Here is a 20,869-nt window from a genome sequence, read left to right as displayed (position 1 = left end):
AAATTTATGAACATAAGAAAGGTAACTAATAAAAGGAGGGAATTCTGCTAATCTCGTAGCTTTAATCTCGTAAAGTAGTTTATCAATTCAAGAATCCCATCCATTCTTGATAGAAGCCAAAGTAACATGGCTGGGTGGATTGTTCCATACTTCACAATCCTTTGGGTAAAGAAGAGTCTCCTGTTCTTCTTTTCAAATGAACTTTTACATAGTTTCCTCTTGTGTCCTCTAGTTTGTGTTTCACTGTTCATTTTGAAAACGTCGGTTGTGTTGACTTTGTCAGCACCTTTGAACATTGGAATACTTTTTGTCAGGTTCACTCATACATTTTTCTGTTCAAGAATAAAAAGGTTCAGTTTTTCAGCCTGTCATTTTTTGTCACTAATATTTTCTCCATAACATGCTAACTGCCACAGTGCTTTATTATACTATTTCATGTCAATGGGACTTTCTTTACCACATTTGAAGCAAAGTGAGTAGTCAAGCTACACTATTTCCTAGTTCCTGATAAAACTGAACGAAACCTTTAAGCAATTCTCACTTTGAAACCTCACTATTACTCTTCATCTGAATCATGTTGAATTAAAACTATGACATCTCACATTAAATAAGATAACCTGAAAGGGCATTAGACCATTTCTCACTTGGCTCAAGCAAAAAGTCTCAAGTAAACTTGCTGTATGAAGAATCACAACATGTATTGTAACGCAGGGATCTAGAACCCTGGTCTCAGAGAGCCTTAAATACAGCATGTTTCACACATGACCACTAAGCCATCAATTTCTAATCATTTGGGTCAATTTATCAATGATCTATTAAACAATTAGTTAAAACAAGTAAATCAGATATAATTTAGGACAAAATTACAGAATAATCGTTAGCCCTAAAGGACCAGAATTATTTACATGAGCAATTTACAAGTGTTCCTAATCTTAAAAAAATATTTTTCTTACTTTAAACGTTATTACTCATTTTAAAGGTGACATATACAGTAAGACTAATTGGAGTAGTGTTCTCTAGGACCAGTATTGGGACACTATTATATTTCATATTATTCTTACCATAATTATTTTTTTTAACTTAACTTACATCTCATCTATTGAATGTACTTGCCAGTGAAAGTAAAATAAATACTAAGGAAAATGGTTCTATCAGTACTTCCCTCTGTCACTTACTAATAAGGAAAATGCCTACTACTAATATCAGATTTATTCTGAACATGATGTTTGTAAGGGTCACAGAAACCAATTAGTGCAAGGTTAGGGAGGGTTAGCACAAGATGGTTTTGCTTTTAATCTCTTGTAAGAACTCACTATACATCTGGAATATTCAATGAATACAACAAATAGGACATGGTTTTATGTCTAATATCAGCTTAGGTTTCAGTGATAATTGATATGGTAATAAGGGTGGCATTAGTCATCAGACTGTCCTTGTGTTTTCTAAGAGTCTGACCTTTTGAAGTTTTGGCCAAAAGTAAAATGAAAGCTGGTTACAAAAAGAGGAGGAAGAACAAAAAACACCTCATTATCAAGACCTAGATGTCTTGTTGATATGATACATAAAAAATAAAAAATCAGTTTAGCAAAATACAATTAACATCACAGTAATAAAGCCATATACAGATTTTAGCTGAAGGAAGTGAGAAAAAAGTAAACTGACATTTACAGATAAAATTATATGGATTAACAGAAAGAAAGTACTATGGTAAATGCAATTCTGTTTCCTAGAATGAGAAGTGTGTTTTTTATTTGAACTGGAAAAAGAAACATATTTGATATTACCATTCTGAGTCACTATTATCATACAAAAGCAATACTTTATTAATTTGGACTAATTTGCTTGTTTTTTGCACTGTTAAAAGGTAAAGGATTTATTTAATTCAAATTACACATTACTTAAATTGTCACAGAAAAAATGAATATCTTAGATACTAAAATTGTGAAATGTAAACTTTCTGCTTTGTCCAAATACACAAGGTATTTAATACAAGATTAGTCAGGTAAAAGGGTTTTTGTTTTGCATATGTCATGAAGGAGGGAAACCCTGTGGTTTGTTTCTGTTCTCTTTACATATTCTACTGTCACCTAATTTAAATAATTATATCTTGTAGATTATTCTTATGCAGTATGTATTTCATCATCAACCCATAAAATAGATTTTTAATTAATCTGAGTTTCTTAATATTATTTTTTGTTTCAGCTATGTTTTTAACTTAATGAACTCAAAGTCTATATGAACTAATGACTGTAAATCTCACCCTAAAATGAGTCAACACATTTTGTCTTTACACCAGATTTACATTTTATGAGAACAGGGCCAGAATAGAATAATGAAATGAAGCTCATCAAGTAGCATCTGTTTTACATTATGGCTTCATTTCTGATATTTTTGTATTTATTACAATTAAGCATAATGAAAAAAGTATTGAATTGAGAAAACTGTTTCCGTCTTTATGAAAGCATATTCTACTATCATTAATATATATTATCTGTTTAACACCTTATCAACTCTGTATATTGTAGAAAGTGAAAGAATTATATCTAGTGCAAAAAAGTAGGCCATGAATGTTAAAACTGGAGATTACCATTTATATACTTTAGATCATTAATCATGCTGTACCCTGTTGAGTCCCATAAGAGAAAACAATGAATAAGAACATGTTAGTCTGAAATTAATCAATTAATCAAGTGGAAGAGTATAGTACCTCAGGAAGAAAATTAACTTACTTTGAAAATAGTTAACTTTATTTTAGTATTCTGTGTTACAAAAATGTATTTTATTCAAATTATACAGAGTGAAGTCCTTATTACAGACTAGGTGGAGGAAGTGCTTTATTTATCCATTCATATTTAATAATTTGTCCCATTTAAATGAGACTCAAAACATAACTCAATAACTCAAACATGCAAGGAATTCCATTGTTTTCCCACATTTGCAGATGCCTTCTGCATAAGTATCCACGTCAGACTTTGCATTAAATGCAAGCAATTATTATTATGATGGGCAAACCCAGGACGCTGGATCTTACTATTTTCAACCAGAGGGGAAGGTGTTAGCTAAATATTTGTAGTTTCAAGCAAAGTTACCTTCTACTGTATTTACACAGTAGCCTTGGTAAACATGACAAAAGATATAGATGACCAAGATGGAGTGACTGTTATACTGTAGATCACTTTTTAGGTGACTTATTTAACTCCAGTTGAACTAATTCACTGTTAAGTTATTAAATCAGCTATATTAGAGCATACATATACAGTGTTCAGACCATTTCCAGTGAGGCCACTTTGCCAGTGTAGGAGGTTGGTGGTTTTAATTTGCTTTAACAATCATGTTATCACATGGTCATAAAAATCAGTTGGCATGTTTAGAGAGAGATTGAGAGAGTCAGTGGAGTAAAAGGACTGTCGTTCTAATTTATATGGAGCAACATCATCAGTTGGTGATTGGCTGAGAGGCCATCGGGTTTGGTTTTAGTACCCACCCTACAGATCCCTAATTGGTGGAACCAGAGAAACCAGCCTGGAATGTGGTTGGAACCCATCTGCATTGTATATCATTAAATGTACAGCACTGATACAGTGCTACAAAGTCTCTTATCAGAGGGAACTCTTCAGCCAAATACTTTTTTAGCCACACACTCTAGGGAAAAGCACGAGACTGATTTGTCAAGGGACACAATTATAAGAGATCTTAAATAACACTTAATTCTAAGTAAAGTAATAGGCCTTGTCCCTATACCAGCCTCCATGGAGATGGGACAGAGCAGGTCTTGAGGAAGGATAATTTTAGTAAGCACAGAAAAAAAGATCAATAAAAACAGTCAGGAAGGACAGAAAAAATAAGGAAGGAAGGAAGGAAGGAAGGAAGGAAGGAAGGAAGGAAGGAAGGAGATAGGGATGAAGAAAGAAAGGCATTATCATCATCATGATATGAAGGAAGATTGATTCTTGAGAGACTTTTTTCTCTATCATCAGACATGGAACCTCTTTATCAAGGGGGGTTGATGCTTTATTTGAGCAAAATCTGATTTCCTATATTGTGGAATCCTCAGGATAAATGTGCAGGTAGTGATGTTAAAAATAGGGCTATTGGTTCTATTAATTTGTGAGCATCATCTTAGAGAGGAAGATTTAATCTCAGCAGTTTCTTTTATTTTAATATTGGTGGTGTTTCTTCTTTCTGTCTTCCTTCTGTTCCTAGTTTCTTCTTTTCGTGTACCCTTGTCTTTTTATGCTGTGTTTCTGTGAGTTGAATGCTTATTCTTTATTATGATTAAACAGAGTAATCAAACGAAAATGCTCCTTGATCATCTACAGTATGTTTGTCTGTAATCTTAGCTGGAGATTGATAAGATCCTCAATTGAAACTCACTTTTTTTCCTGGACTGGTCAAGTATTTTTCTAGGTATGGCAGTGCATTTAAACTCCTTTTTAGCAAGGCAATAAACTACAGTATGTCAGAGGCAGTTTAAATAATAGCAGTGTTTAAACTTATAAACCCAGAACATTGTCTTGAAAACTAAAGTCACCTTTATAAAAAGCAACTGCATTCTCTCATTTTAGAGTTCCTAATTATCCAAAATAAAATGAAGATCTCAATTCTTAGTGAGATAACTACAGAAAACTGCTGGTACATTCTAAACCACTAAGCAAAAGATTGAGTAAATTTACTGGAAATTACATTTAATATACATCAGGATACATCAGGAAGCATGCAGGTATACAAAGTTCAGTGTCTGGAGAGTTCTTTGTCATCAAGGGACCTCTTTCTCTAGCAGTAAACATTATAAGTGGACAAAAATACCTTGGATTGCTTTGATGACAAAAATGTTGTCTTGCTAAAACATCTCTTTCATCCATATGTCACAAGTAATAGTCTGTAATCTACAATAATCCTACTGAGAGAACTAACAGCCCTTCACAGTTTCTGGAACAGAAGTATACACTTTTCTGGAACCACAAGGGACCACATGTTTTCAGCCAAGAGTCGAGTGGATACGTATGAACTTAGGAATTTAAACCCTTCTCACATGGGTAGGTAGCAATCTTATTTTCTTTCAGTAGGAATTATATTTTATACCTTTTATTGTTATATAACCCTTTGAGAAATGAGATTTTTAAGGACAATATCTTAATTAAAGCCTTTTATAACTTTTCTTATCTTTTCATTTCTTTATCTTCATATCTTTTCTTATCTCTTCAAGCATTAAAACAATAGTAGAATAATATTCTTATTCTAAATAAAACTAAATTAATTTAATTTATCTACAGAGAAGAAGAAAGAGAGGATGTTGCAGGCTGATGAATAAAGATTGTGTTGTAATAAACTTTACAAATTCCAACTGTAAAACTCGTTTCACCTAAGTGAATAGCTCTTTGATTTCAATTTAGCTAATGTAAAATTTTCTAAATTGGTATAATGGCATTGGAGGTCTTCCTATTATATGTTTCCTACACCCTATATGTTGCAAACTGAATATTAAAAATCACCGTAAATAGTAAGGACCTGTAAAACTGGTGGCAGAGGTTGGACCAATCCTGGAATGATCCACTTTCCCCACACAAATGTGGTCCACACCTGTTCTTTTTTAACCGGATTCCTTAATTACTTAAAATGCTGTTTTGACCTTCTTCTTTCTAACCCTTAACTATAAGGAGAAAGTTAACCCTGTTCATTTACTTTCAATTTGTGTCTAGAATCAACTGCTATTCAGGAGTTCTGATGTTGTCTACTGATTGTGTAAGCACTTAATGCATTGAATAAGGGAAAGTGTGAAGGCAAAACAGAAGAACATTTGTACTTATACTTTGCTAGTGCTTTATGTGGTCCTACTACACTGAATAGAGTAACAGTCTAGTGTCTTCTGTTTTTGTGCCATCTGACCATTTAAATTAAAATATAATTTGTTTCCTTAGTACATATTAACATTCTTTCTAGTTTTGTGTGCAATGACTACTTTATCTATCATATGGCTTAACAGATACATTTCCTAGCTTATATATAGTATGTTTCAACACATCCACAGTCATATACAGCTAGAGATCAGTCAGGTTGCTGTGCGTTAATACAACCAAGGAAAGACAGGACATTATTTATTGTTTTGAAGATGAAAGGTTTATCTTTATTATCTGTTTGTAACAGTCCTTCATCCAGTGTCTTGCAGTCTTCTCCTGAAAGGGAATGATATGTGATATTTAGGTGCCCATAGGGGTTCCTGCAGAAAAGGGCTTTAAGACTACAGCAGGACATCTCCTGTCTTGTCATGAGGTAGTTTAAATGAAAGTGTGTGAGGAAATTAAATCATGTGATTGTATAACTGAACAGTGGGCTGGATTAGCTATCCACCGGTAATATGTAAATGTGTAGCTTTGAGACAGGAGAGCAAGTGGCTCAGCTGTATTCTCTGGCCCTGATTGAATGGTGCAGAGGGCTGATTATTAGACTCTTGGCTCTGCAAGAGCAAAACAGTGTGTTTTAATTGTTGGGAAACTGTAGAGCAGAAGACTCAGCTGGAATCACTCAGCCCCACTGAAAGAATGGTGAGGTTCTGATTATTAGCTTCTTGGTGTCTCTTCTAGTGTACCTTAAGTGAATACCAGACAGCTGAAGGTGTGGCACAGGAGTGGTGAAGGTAGCTGGGTTTTGACTCTCTGGCAATGGCTGATTTGAAGTTATGTCTCCACTAAAGGGACAGAGAAGGTCCCTGGCAGGGGTGAGTGTATGCCAGACTGTGATGATTTGTAATAGATCTTTTAAAAGAATAAAAGAAAAATAATGAACTGTGTTTGGGGGCTGTTAGTTGCATGTAGTGTGATAGAACAAATAAACAGAATAATAGAATGGAACGAGAGGATCATGTACAGACATGTCTGCAACACTTTTCCCATTGTAAGCATTAATAGTATATGAAATGAATTATCAAAAATATCACATACAGTATACCTTATATTCTGCATTTAACTACGTAAATGTTTGATGTAGGTAAGTAACACATGATACATGTAATACAGCATAGATAATATGGTATTATCTAATGTCACCAGATATGTTAATTTAACATTAAAATACAAAAACACAGTTGATAAAGGGTTACACAGCTTTCTAATTTATGAGTTTTATGTAGGGAAAAAGGTTTGACCTTTCTAAAATCCCACTATAATAATGATTCATATCTCAATTAATTCATCTTATTCAATACTTGACTGCTCAAAATGCAGACTCTGTTTGCAAACCATTTGGGAATGGCATGACAGCCGAAGCAAAAGCCATCTGCACTAAAGTGACATTACACTTACTCTTTTTTGTAGGAGGTGATAGAATTCATCCAGAAATGGAGCAAAGTCTTGTCAATTGGGTGCAATACCAATTTATATTGAGCTCTGTAGAAAGAATTTAATGGCTTGTAAGTTACATACCCAGTGGGAAAACTAGTGGTGTCTGAAATAGAACTAGAAAACACAAAGAAAAAATGACATACTTCTTTAATTAATTGCTATGTCAGAAATCTGTTGATAAAGTGTTTTGATATGAACTGGGTTCTTAATAGATTATGCAGAAGAAAGAAAAGTAATATTTGAAAATTATTTATTTTACCAAATGGAAATATGGGCACAGTAGTCTTCAGTATAATTTCCACATTGACTTTACAGAAAATAATGTTGAAGTAAAGTAGGAATGATGAGGAAATCTTGTTCTTTCTTCTTTCTGGCTGTAAAAACATTAGAAAGACAAAAATACTTAGATCACAAGAAAGGCACAGTTTTAATAAAGAGATTTAAGTTTACATTAATTAACTGTGAAAACTAAGAAGATGTGAGTATAGATCATATGTAAAGAAAACAGTGGTAAATATATTTCACTGTCCATGTATTCCTGTGAATAGGAATAAGCGAGACACCAAAACTGCTCCAGTCTAAAACTGGATAAAGAGCTGGGGAATCCATAAAAAGAAGTGTCTGTGGTCAGAACTGAAACCATGACACTGAATCATACAAAGCTTTTGAATTTCTTCACATATATTACAATATATTTAAGATATATTGCAAAATTAATTTATTATTATTTGGAATATCTACATTTGAGAGAAAATTAATTGTTTCTTTGCTTTTTTCTTTTCCATTCTTCCATTCCACAGACATAAGTTTAGAGACTATAAAAATGTCATTAAGGTCCCAAGAAAAACACCCAATTCTAAAAGAATGATACAATGGTCTTTCTTTAAATATTTTCCGTGACTTATAGTTGATTATCTGACTTAAAGCTTGTAACAGTGACCTTAAATTTAGATTAGGAAATTGTTAATTCAGCCATATTACACCATCAATATGTAACTCTTTGAATAGTAAAGACATTGAACATTTGGTAAACTTCTGGGAGTAATAATGATGTGCTAAAAATCTGACACTACAATTTACCAGATTTACAAAGAACCTTGAATATGTATATTGAAAATGCAGAATATATCAGTAACTGGTCTCTGTCACTCTCTAACCATTTTTTCTATTGTTTTATTTGAGAGAAAGACCAATCTAAACAAAATCCTCATGCATGCAAAAGCGTTTTCCAGAAAATGAACATACCTAAAGAAGATATGTATTTTCAAAATACTTTATAGAAATATAATGAATTTAATGGCTACATTCTTACCTTTATTAAAACATGAAAAATGGTCACTTTTCAGCACTTACTGTATAAACCTCAACAAGCAGCTACTTAATTTTAACCCAAATGGACGAAAATGCAATCACACTCATTCCAGATGTTACATGACTGCATTTTTCTTTTGTTTTTTAGAACTATGGACACATGTTGACCATGTTAACAAGAAGTTACAGGATTTATGCTCACTGAATGAAAAATAACTCTGTGTTGTTCCATGCTTGAGAGAATACCACACATTGATGAACTTCTACTTTTCCAATTCTGCCCCTTCTTTCTCCTTCAAAATATTATCTTAATTAAATAAAAATAATCAGAAGTAGCACATATTTCCTCCACCCACCAAAAGCATAACTTTTATGATTAAACATAATATAGTTACTACACTATGAACCCAGTTATGCATGAGGTGTTTACTTGTGTGCATGTCTAGGGTATTTATATCACAGTCCTTATTAATGTTTTGCTGACAGGTGTTGATAATTAGATTATATCCATTACATTTTCATAAAATGGAAGGCAGAATAAAGCTGTTTATTTTCCCACACATGACATCAATATCATATATTAATAATAGCTTATTTGTAAACTTGTGTTGATTAACATTTGTCTAAGAAATTAAAAAAGCTAAACAGGGGCTTTTATAAATCCAATTGAAAAAAAAGACATTGCTAGAAGATATTCTCTTGAATGTAATACTGCCCGATGCCCAAATTTAATGTCCAAGTGGATTTAAAAGATTTAATAAAGAACCTAAAAGTCAAAATGTTGTCTTTACTTAAAAAATACACTGCCTTTATGAAGAAAAATGTATTCAAACACAACTGAAATCTACCGTTTCTGTACCATTAAAATAAAAAAAGACTCTTTAATTACAGTGCTTGCATCGTCCTTCATAATCAACAATGAAATGGGTGTGCAGCGATCCATAATTGTACTATTTATTCAGGCTTTGATTGAACTGCCAGTGTCAATTTTGTTTAGCTCAGTGAAAATGTTTGATTATAATCATCTTCATAATATATTATTTCTTTATGAATAGCTTAGTGGAAATCATATTTGTTTCTCACAATCTGCAGTCCTCAGAAAGTGCCATGTATATTTATACATGTATGAATACAGAAATTGACATAGGAAAATAGACCAATCTCTGTCATATCCAAATATTCCATTCCTGTTACATTAGATTTGCTTGCTACAAAACAAATACAGACCAGGGGAGACCTTACTTTTTCTAAAACCATACAATGAATAGGAAGTTTATTATACAGTAGATGACTGACCTTTTAACAGGGATAATGTTAATAAAGATCATCAGGGGTGGTAGAGACTACACAATTATCAAAAAGCAGAGGAACTGCAGTCAGGATCTATACACAAGGTTGCACTGAACCTGAAATACACTGAAGAATATTTCTAAACAATTTAGTTTCAAAAAGTATTATGTTTGATGTGGAAGAATAGTTCCAACATCATATAAACATTTTTTGCAACTCATTATCCGTCTTACTCCTCCAAGTTTTGTGTTGGCTGATTCAGTAAGACATTCCCCAAAACCTTCTGGGAGTTGTAGTTGAGCCTAGACCTGCCATCTTACAAGAATTGAATCTTTGTTTAACAAAGCTGCTTATTTTATATGTTTTTAATGTGCGGTGTATTTTGAAAAGGTATAATGATTATGAATGTTTTGTTTTGTGAGCAGGCAAAAATGCAGAGCCGGGTGATCCAATCCAAGATGGACATGACAAAGTTAAAAAATATGAACAAAATCAAATAAAATGTGAAAGAGCCGGAGCGCCCTTAAGGAGGAGGGATTACAATCGTGACACCCAGACAGGTGAATTTGATTCAAGGTGTATTAGTTAAGCTGCGGCTGGATTTTCTTCTTCTTTAGACTTTAGGCTTCACTTCTCTAAGAGAGCGTTACCCAAAGTCTTCATACCAAAACCCTGAGCAGCCCTAACTCAAGGTCCATATTCCAAGCCATCGGTGTCTACCTGAGTCTTCACTGTATGCTCAGGGGAGTTGTTTTTAATCATAACCTGACGATAACCATAACAGCCTTAGCAACTTAACAATGTTAAAAGCTGTTTTTTGTATAACCAAGAGTGTTTCTCTATCTATAACCAGCAGCTTTTTTCTCTGTGTATCCTCTTGGATTATTATAAACTATGTTTCCCACCAAAGTGAAACTCTCAGTCCTGCAATGAATAAGGGTTTTCCCATGCAGCACCGTAGGGTTCCTGAATAGCCATTCAGAATGCATGCAGGATAATACAGTACATTGCACCATGCACACATTGAGGCACTGCAGTATGCTGCACATTTTAAAAAATATTCTGTTGTGGGACTGCACCACATTGTAAAACCACTAGGTGGTGCAGTGAATGCTTAACATGGCGTGTGGAAGCATTTGTGCTGTCTCTAGAAAATGCCTGGTTTTGAATCCTGATGAGCCCCTTGAGACAATCTTTTTCCAATTATAAAATTTTAAGTTATATACAGTTTAAATTTTTTATTAATTTTAAACTGTGCATTACAGTATGTTAAATATTAAATTATTGTTTTTAAAAGTAGGGGTATTTAACAAAAACAAAATTACTAAATTATAAATATAAAAATAGTTTATTTTACTGTGAACTGTTGTGAACACAATGCGTTTCAGGTTTACATCTGTGTTAAGAAAATCTGTATTTTGTAGTAATTCAACAACGAGCAATCAGGAAACAATGTAACTTAAATTTTGATATAAAAATATATTTCACACATACTGTACTGTAGTAGCTTTAAAACTATATGGTATCATACTGTATATATATATATTTTACAGTTTATAATCAAACTGCAATACATTGACATCTACAGTATGCTACTGTTTCAGTATATCTGTGGATATGACTTCACATCATGATACGTGTGACTCACGTATTTGGAATGTCATGAGATGAGGCCCAGCAGGTGTTTTGTTTTGATTATACTACGAATTAGTCCCTGATGCTTACTGTCCAAGGTTTCAAAATAATTTAAAAAATCAAACCTTTGTTGAGTTTGCACTAGAGAAAGGGGTACCTTTTGAAAAGTTGTGTACTGCTTGCAAAGTAATTGATTTTGACTAACTTAAACAGCTGATTTTGCTTGAATTTAAAATCTGTTTGCCTGACTGTACTATAGGTTTCATGACATTGACTAGAAAGTCACCTTCCTCTTAGAAGTGGCTGTGTTAGCACATGAATGTGTGTAAACACAATGTACCCTTTTGCCTGAATTTTTATCACCTTTATTGCCTTTGCCTGTCCAGGTGGGGGGGCTGAGGCTGAAGTTATTGTCTCCCTTTCTCAATTTAACTCTGATACAGCTCAAGTCCAATAAGATCGTGAATGTTAAGCAAATATTAAAATTCTGTGATAAATAAAATAATATATATATAGTCATGCTTGAAGGTTTGTGAACACTTCGAGGTGGTCATTATATTAGATATTATAGAGATATTATATGAACCTGAACTCTTAGTGAATATATAGTATGAATATCCTAAATAAAGACTTCCCACACATAAAATGGGATTTGAACTAATAGATTATTAGACTGATATTTAACAAATCACCTTCATGTATGCACAAGTAAAAAACTAAATAACTTCAGTCAATAACTTGTGGCACCTCCTTTAGCAGCAATAGCTTCACACAGTTGCCTACTATAACCAATTACCAGTCTCTGACATCTTGCTGGAGGTATTTTTTTCCACTCCTCTTCATAAAACTTCATAAAAAAGGTTTGAAGGATGTCTTGCATGGACAGCCCACATCAGGTCCTGCCACAGCATTTCATTAGAATTCAGGTCAGGGCTTTGGATTGGCCATTCCAGGACATGGACCCTGGACATGGACCCACTTCTTCCTAAACTATTCTTTAATTGACTTACTTGAATGTTTAGGAATGTTGTCTTGTTGAAACATTCACTTAAGGCCCAGCTTGAGTTTTCAAACTGATGGCCTGACATTCTTCTCAAGAATTCATTGATGTTTCTCAGAATTCATGATTCCCTCAATGATGTCAAGTTGCCAAGGGCCAAAGTAAGAAAAACAGCCCCATACAAGGACACTACTGTCAGGATATTGGCAGAGTGTGATCCTTATGGGTTGCCGTACTGCACAGATGATGCAGTACATGAATATGTAAATAATATAGTGTATATATATAGAGAGAGAGTACAAGGAACAAGTAATTTTATTCCATGCTGAAAAGAGAAGAAAGAAAACACAACGTTTCGGCAGTGGAGCCTTCTTCAGGTGGCTCATACAGATGCAGCCATTCAAAATGGGTAGGGTATTTCGCGGTATACCCCGGTGGGCGTGCCGCATCAAAACGCAGTTTCACGCAGTATCACGCGGTGTATAACGTCATTTGACGTTATACCAGAAAGTATCCGGAATCACCTTGTAAAACCGCCAGGAGGAGCCAATAAAGCTTAACCTCTTATGTACAGATGCAGCCATTTAAAGTGCATGGCACAGACACGTACCGGAGGTAATTGGCTACGGCTTCACGCATTGTGATGCACGATGGCGCAAAAAAACGTGGTATGTGATTGGTTGACCGACAGGGGCAATCGTGGTCCATTGGTCGGTCGTAGAAAGATATACAGTAAATGTCTTTACTGTGCCCATTTTAGCATTGAATATTTATATGGAATTTTACCGCTGAAGGGAAATCTTAGTAGCTGAGCATAAAAAGAATAGGAGCATACTTTTATAATTTGATTTAAAGGGAATATAATATAGAATCGCGTATCTAAAGAAATTAATAATGATATAATTATATTCATGTACCGCAACACAGGAATAGTACACGCTATACATTGTCTGTTGATAATGTTTCTGTAGTGCTTTTTTAGCACTCTGCATGTGACCTTGCTGGTGGTGCTGTGGGTGAGGTTCCTGACTCCCACGTCACACGGTCTGTGTTTGAATCCCGCTGGAGCCATGACCTTTTTTTTTTCCTTAGATACACGATGCCTGTCTGTCCTGGCTGTGCTCTCTCGCTCATCCTCCCCCCCCCCCCCCCCACCACCTCTCTCTCTCTCTCTCTCTCTCTCTCTACAATTCAATTCAAGGTGCTTTATTAGCATGACAGATGGGTAAAATCAGTGTTGGGTATTTACTTTGCTTTGAGATGCCACGTTTAAAGGTGATATATGTAGTGTGCTCTCTGAAGGCACCAGTTCTGTAGGGTTTGGGCATTTACTGGGACAATTATTAATTGTAGCAGTAAATCACAAAATTATTCTTTTGATGGCCTTAGAATCCAACCATGCGATATAACTCAAACAACGCACACACACAGGTACTAATACACAAGGATACATTTATTAATACATAGAAAATGCATGTAAACCTAACAGATCTTATCGAGAGGGTTATCAGAATACAAAAGGTATATATTCAGTCAGTTACAAAGAGTTACATATATCAAGAGGACATACGTTCAGTATATCATTAGACCGTTTCATAAATGAACTTGGTTATAACTTCTACATTAGATACTCAAAACAAGTACATAACTCTTAGGAATTAAATTGATATCAACTGGTTGGGATAACAATTGAATTCTCAAGCAGTAATGCGGTGAAGTTGAATACTCATCCAATCTCTGAGGATTCAGACCTCCTGCGGACTCAAAGAAGCAGTTGCAGGCTTGTTGCTGTCCAATCCGCGCCCTCTGGCTGCGTGCCAGGCTGTGCTGTGCAGTTTGCGACGGTGCGCTGCAGATGCTCACTGACCAGCTAGTTAGTGTTGGCTTTAACTGGCACAGTTTGTGCACAGGAGAAAAGATGACTGTGGGTCCCAGCAAGTCAGGAAGAGGACCGGTTCGTTCCTGATGAAGAGCTAATTAGTGATTCAGCTGTCCACAGTTCTGACCTGTTCACGACCTGTAGACTCTTAGAACAAAGGAAAGTTCTGGCACTCGGACACACTGGCCATTCCGTGGTTGTCCCGGCTGAGTCTCAGGATGGTCAGGAGGCGCGCTGCGAGAATGTCCTACCCTTGGGAGCCTTCTGCTCCTGGGCCGTCTTGCCCTGGAATTCTCCTTTGAATTCCCTTTAGAAAAGTCTCAGAATTCTCCACAGAATACTGGAACTCTGTGTTGCCTGTTTTTACCTGGAGGAACTTCAGCTCGTTCATTGGCTGAAAGTTCCATGGGCATGAGAGTCCCATGTGGGTTACTCGGCTCTACCAGTCCCTGATTGATTGATCAAGGTGAGATATGAGTCACTTACTCTTGACACTTAGGAATGCAGTCCAGATGTCCATCTGGCACTCCCTAGACAGATAGGCGCTAATGGATGACAATTGATCATGATAGCCAGGCTTAGCTAAGTGCATCCCCGTTTGGGAGCTGTCCCTTATTAAAAGAAAACATCTTTAAATCAGCCTGCATGAATAGATGAACAGAGAGATGAGGCCTCATTTGGGAAAGCACAGAAACACTTAATTCTGTCTTATTAACAAGCATTGCCGCTACATATATAAAATCCAGGCTTTAACTTGCTTTAACTCCGCAAGTCTGAGTTCTTGTGTCTGTCCTATCCAAATCCGAAAGTATTACAATATGTATCTTTATAGCAGGTGGTGTACAGCTTTTTAGTATAGATTACACTTTTCTAAAATGTATTTAAAAAATAAAAACCATTACAATCTAATCTTTCCATGTTTGATCCCAAGATCCCAAGAAAAATAAATCTAAACGGGGAGAAAGTTATGCTGAAAGTTTATTAAGATACTTAGAAGACAAAGATATCAATTTATGTTGCGTTTGTCTGATTGTGAACCAAAAAACACATATATTTAAACCCGCGTTTGCGATTTAAATCAAAACGCGATTTAAATCAATATAAATGTTTATATTGTAACGCCTAGGTGACTATTCATTGTTATTAAAATGACTTAAATTTGATCATGTTGTGATATTTAGAAATATAAATTTGTTTGGTGCGAGTGAGGTTTTATTTAACCTTTGACCAAGGGAAACGTTTTATTTTTTCAAAGAAATGTTTGTTAAAAAAAAAAGTCATGGCTCCAGCGGGATTCGAACACAGAGCGTGTGACGTGGGAGTCAGGAACCTCACCCACAGGGCCACTGGCAAGGCCGCATGCAGAGTGCTGAAAAAGCACTACAGAAAAATTATCAACAGACAATGTACAGCGTGTACTATTCTTGTGCTGTGGTACATGAATATAATTATATCATTATTAATTTCTTTAGATACGCGATTCCATATTATATTCCCTTTAAATCAAATTCTAAAAGTATGCTTGTTGACTCCGGTATCACGTTAGTTAAAGACTTCGATGCTTAAAATGTTTAGGGAGAAATGGAATACTGGTGTGTATGTTTTCACCAAGACTCTGGTACCAAGACTCTGTACCAAGACCAGCCATATACTGTATATTTAAGTTCCAAAATAAATATTGTTTATGGCCTTCACACACATTACAGTATGCTCCTATTCTTTTTATGCTCAGCTACTAAGATTTCCCTTCAGTGGTAAAATTCCATATAAATATTCAATACTTAAACGGGCACAGTAAAGACATTAAATATACATATACATACTGTATACAGTACAGTTTGCATACAGTAATATGTTTATGTTCCTAAATCAATCTCTTTTATGAGCATGTGAAAGGCATGGTGAATCGGAGATTCTCAAAAATTACTGTACTTTGCATGATTGGAAACAAATGCGTGATTGCGAAATGCTGTGGTGTTACTTTTACAAAGACGGATGAAAAAAAGAATGTGGACCAGGGCAATACATTAAGTTTACAGCTTGTCCAAGGTCATTCATTATTAATACTATTAGTAATATCTTCGTTAAAGACTTTGATGGCGACAGCTCAAACATGAGAGGTTGAGCTTTATTAGCTCCACCTTGCGGAAATTCTGGATACCATTATTTTACTTGCAGTATTATAGGAGAATTTACGGTAACTTGCGGTAGACTGCGTAAAGCACCGCAAAATAATGCGGTATCGCCCGCTTGTTTTGAATGGCTTCATCTGTACAGCATTTGAGCTTTTAAATTTAAACTGTGTATTACAGCATGTTAATCATCAGCCATTAAAAAGTTGGTATATTTTATGAAAGCAAGATTTCTCAGTTGGGCAAAAGTACACAACCTACCTTTATCATAAATATTTCAATTATGCAGAAATATTTTATGCATCAAAGCCTTTACCGAAGATATTACTCATATTATTAATAATGAATGACCTTGGACAAGCTGTAAACTCAAAGTATTACGCTGGTCCACATTATTTGTAATCGTCATTTTAAATGAAAATACTTTATTTTTTAATTGACAAAAAGTAACAACACAGCATTTCTTTGATCTAACTAACAAGGACGGGACATTAGCTAGCCAATATGATAAAGGAATAAATTACTTTTTTTGTTTATTTATTCAGCATATTTATTCAAACATTTCCATCGATTGAACAAGCACTGAAAAACTGTCCAATCCCTAGTTCTTCAGGCATTTTCTTTTAGTATAACAGACATAAAAACTCCCTTACTTTTAACAGAGCGTTTCATAATTCCTAAAAACAAAAATTATTTAAACTGCGACACTTATCATTCAACCAGAGCTAAAAATATCACAAAGATCCTCAAGAGCACAAAAAGACTGTTTTAAAAGATACTTGTACCAGATACATGAGAATCCAAGCCTTTTTATCTACGTCTTTAAAATTGATCACACAGTAACAAGTCAAATTTCAGGGGCGTCCGTATACCAGAGATTATGGTACTGCTTCAGAAGGGTGTCAGATAGTCAGATTCCAGGACCGGAATTATCTGTTTTATAATCGAGAATATGTAAGCAGGTATCTAAATAAATTAATCATGATATAAATTTAAGGATCTAAATGTATCTATATAGCTGGTAGTATTACTGTATTTCACTTTCTTTGTAAACACGTTTTGTTAACACCCGAATTGCAGGTGGATTCTCTTTTTTGGTCTGTTATGGTCTGTAGCTCAAATCCTGCTTAACTAAAAATTAGACACAAGAAGAGTATTATTATGAAAATGTTGTGAGGCTCTGGTGGAATTTCTCTGTAAAATGAAGAGTTATAGAGGAGACAGATTGTGTATCGCTTCTTTTGACACTTGTAAAAAAAACATTCCAATGTTAATGCGACACGGAAGATAATGTGGTGCATTGGTCGTTAGTGAAAAGATTAAATCATTTAATCTCTTTACTGTGCACATTTTAATCTGCTTAGTATTGAATATTTATATGGAATTTTACCGCTAAAGGGAAATTTTAGTAGCTAAGTATAAAACGCAGAGGAGCATAACGAAGGTCATAAAGGTCATAAACAATATTAATTTAGGAACATAAACATATTATGTAAACTTTATGTTGCTGTTATTGGTATTTTAAATAAAAAATACACACTAATACTCAATTTCTCCTAAAGTATAATGACATTTTATATAGCATCACCGCGCTAGCCATCTCCTCCTCCCCATCTGATTCCCCGTGCGCCCCTCCGTTGGTGCCCATATCCTCAAATATGGCATCAGCCTGCTCAGCCAGAGCCAGGGCCTGCTCCAAGAGGATCGGCGTGGCCAGCATCACGTGGCGCTGCACCTCATTCGGCACCATGGCCCAGAGGAACCCCCGGAGTGCTATCTCCTGGTGGGCCTCCTCCGGGAGAGTAGGGTAACCCTGGAGGGCTAAGTAGGCCACGTCTGCGGCGACTGGACCCAGTGACTCTCCTGCTAGGCAGCAGTGTTGGGCCAACCTTACCCGGAGCAGTCCTGGCGGCTCCCCTCTCCTGCCAAAACACCTACGGAAGGCCGACGCCAACACCGCGTAGTTGTAACGCTGGTCCCCGGATACATCCAGCAACGCCTGGCAGGGCTTCCCCTCCAGGACAGCGGCAAGGTGGCCCACCATCTCCACCTGAGACCAGCTGTTTGCCCAGGCCCCATCTGGAACAGGGCCTCAAACATTTGCCATGGGATCTCCCCATTATAACGGCTCGGTCTCACCGGCGCAGGCTGGAGCAGGGGTGGCGGGCTGGACCCGCTGGTCTGGTGTCTCTTTCCTGCCACATGGCCTGAGGCGTCGAGGGAAAGTGACCCCCTTCCGCTGAGTAGGTTACTGTGGGGTAGCTCTGATAAGGGCTGTGGCCACTGGCGGTGCTGAGGGGTCGTCCCGGCCCCTGGTGGCTGCTGCTCGCCCCCAAAAGGCGCTTTAGGGGGTCACTCAGCTGCTGGGGGAACCGGCCCTTCTCTGAGTCTGACATCATCAGCCGTTCAATGTCCATCCTCCCGCTTCTGACACCAATGTAATGAATTTGGGTTCGTTGAGGACGAACACAAAGACTCAAACCTGTGGAGTTAAAAACTGCGCTTTATTTCTTCTACGTCACCATCCGCCAGCAGCACTCCCGTGCCCAGACGAGAGAGAAACACAAGACAAGCCTGCCAAAGAGCGTGGGCCCGAGAGAGACAGAGAGAGAGAGAGAGCACACATCCAGCTACACATATCTCGGTCTCACCATCAGCTCTTCCGGGAGTTTTGACCTGGCAGTGAAGGCACTGAGGGAGAAGGCACTCAGGGCTTTCTACGCAATAAGAAGGAGGCTCTTCAACATCAACCCACCAACAAGAATCTGGCTCCAAATATTTGAAAGTGTAATCCAACCCATTGCCCTATATGGCAGTGAAGTGTGGGGTCCCCTCACAGACCAGGATTACACCCAATGGGACAAACACCCCTCAGAAACTCTGCACATGGAGATCTGTAGAATCATCCTCCGTGTGCAGAGAAAAACTCCTAACAACGGGTGCAGGGCCGAATTAGGCCAGTACCCACTATTGATAAACATACAGAAAAGAATATTAAAGTATTGGCTACACCTAAAAAACAGTGACCAAAATTCCTACCACCACAAAGCCCTGCTGAGCCAAGAGCTGAGCCCAAAACAGAGCCCCCTGAGCCAGCTGGTCCTGAGGCTCACTGACCTGAGCCACACCAACACTAACCAGCCTCAGGACAGCACTGCTAGAGCACTACAACCCAGACTCAACCACATCACAGCACAGATCAAACAGCAATATCTCACACACTGGGACACACACACACAAACACAACATAAACTGGAATGCTACAGAACCTTAAACAGACAATACACACTAGCTGAATATTTGACCAAAATAAAAAATAACAAACAGAAACAGACCCTGACGAAGTACAGGCTCAGTGACCACAACCTGGCCATAGAAACTAGGCGACACAGGCAGACCTGGCTGCCCAGAGAGGACAGGCTGTGCTCCCACTGCCAGCAGGGAGAAATAGAGACAGAGGTGCACTTCCTACTGCACTGTGACAGATACTCTGGGATTAGAGAAACATTCTTCCCGAAATTCAGAAATCTAATCCCAGAGTTCCCACACCTGCCAAAACCACAACAGGTCCCAATCCTACTGGGAGAGGGAGGAGGGAACTCAATTGATCTGGCAGCCCAGTATGTGATCTCCTGTCACAGCCTGAGGAACAGTGAGTCCGTCTCCCAATAATGCTCCAGCCGCCTACAGTAGATGTCAATATTATATAATATGTCTTTGTTGTAAATGTCTGTAACATGTCTGTAGATTTTATTTTACTTCTATTTTTTTGTTTTGTTCTATGTTAATTTTATTATTTTTATTTGCTTTGGCAACACTGATTGTACCCATCGGTCATGCTAATAAAGCACCTTGAATTGAATTGAATTGAATTGAGAGAGAGAGAGAGAGAGAGAGAGAGAGAGAGAGAGACCAATGCACCACGAGTGCCCCTGTCGGTCATTTTGGCCAGCAAATCACTTACCACAGTGCCCTGCAGTGGCTTGTGAGCAGTTGCCCGTACCGCGGGTTTGTACTGTGCATTTAAATGGCTGCATCTATATATAGAAAAGTAGATTGAGGGGCAACTGGTTGGGCACTTACTGAGTTAGTGTTGTAATAGTTAAAGAGCACTGTGTTAATAAAGTGCACGTTCATCACTACTAAGCTGTATGGTTAATGACAGCAGAAAAGGCTTCTTCCTGACGACCCTTCTATAGATGGCATTTCTGTTCAGGGGTCTTCTTATAGTTGATCTATGCACCACTACTCCAGAGACAGCTAGGGAGGCTTATAGATCTTTTGT

The sequence above is a fragment of the Lepisosteus oculatus genome, chromosome 2 (genome assembly GCF_040954835.1).
Source record: "Lepisosteus oculatus isolate fLepOcu1 chromosome 2, fLepOcu1.hap2, whole genome shotgun sequence".
NCBI classification, from domain to species: Eukaryota; Metazoa; Chordata; class Actinopteri; order Semionotiformes; family Lepisosteidae; genus Lepisosteus; species Lepisosteus oculatus.
The sequence above is the reverse complement of the archived record's forward strand: the minus strand, read 5'-3'. Positions refer to the sequence as shown.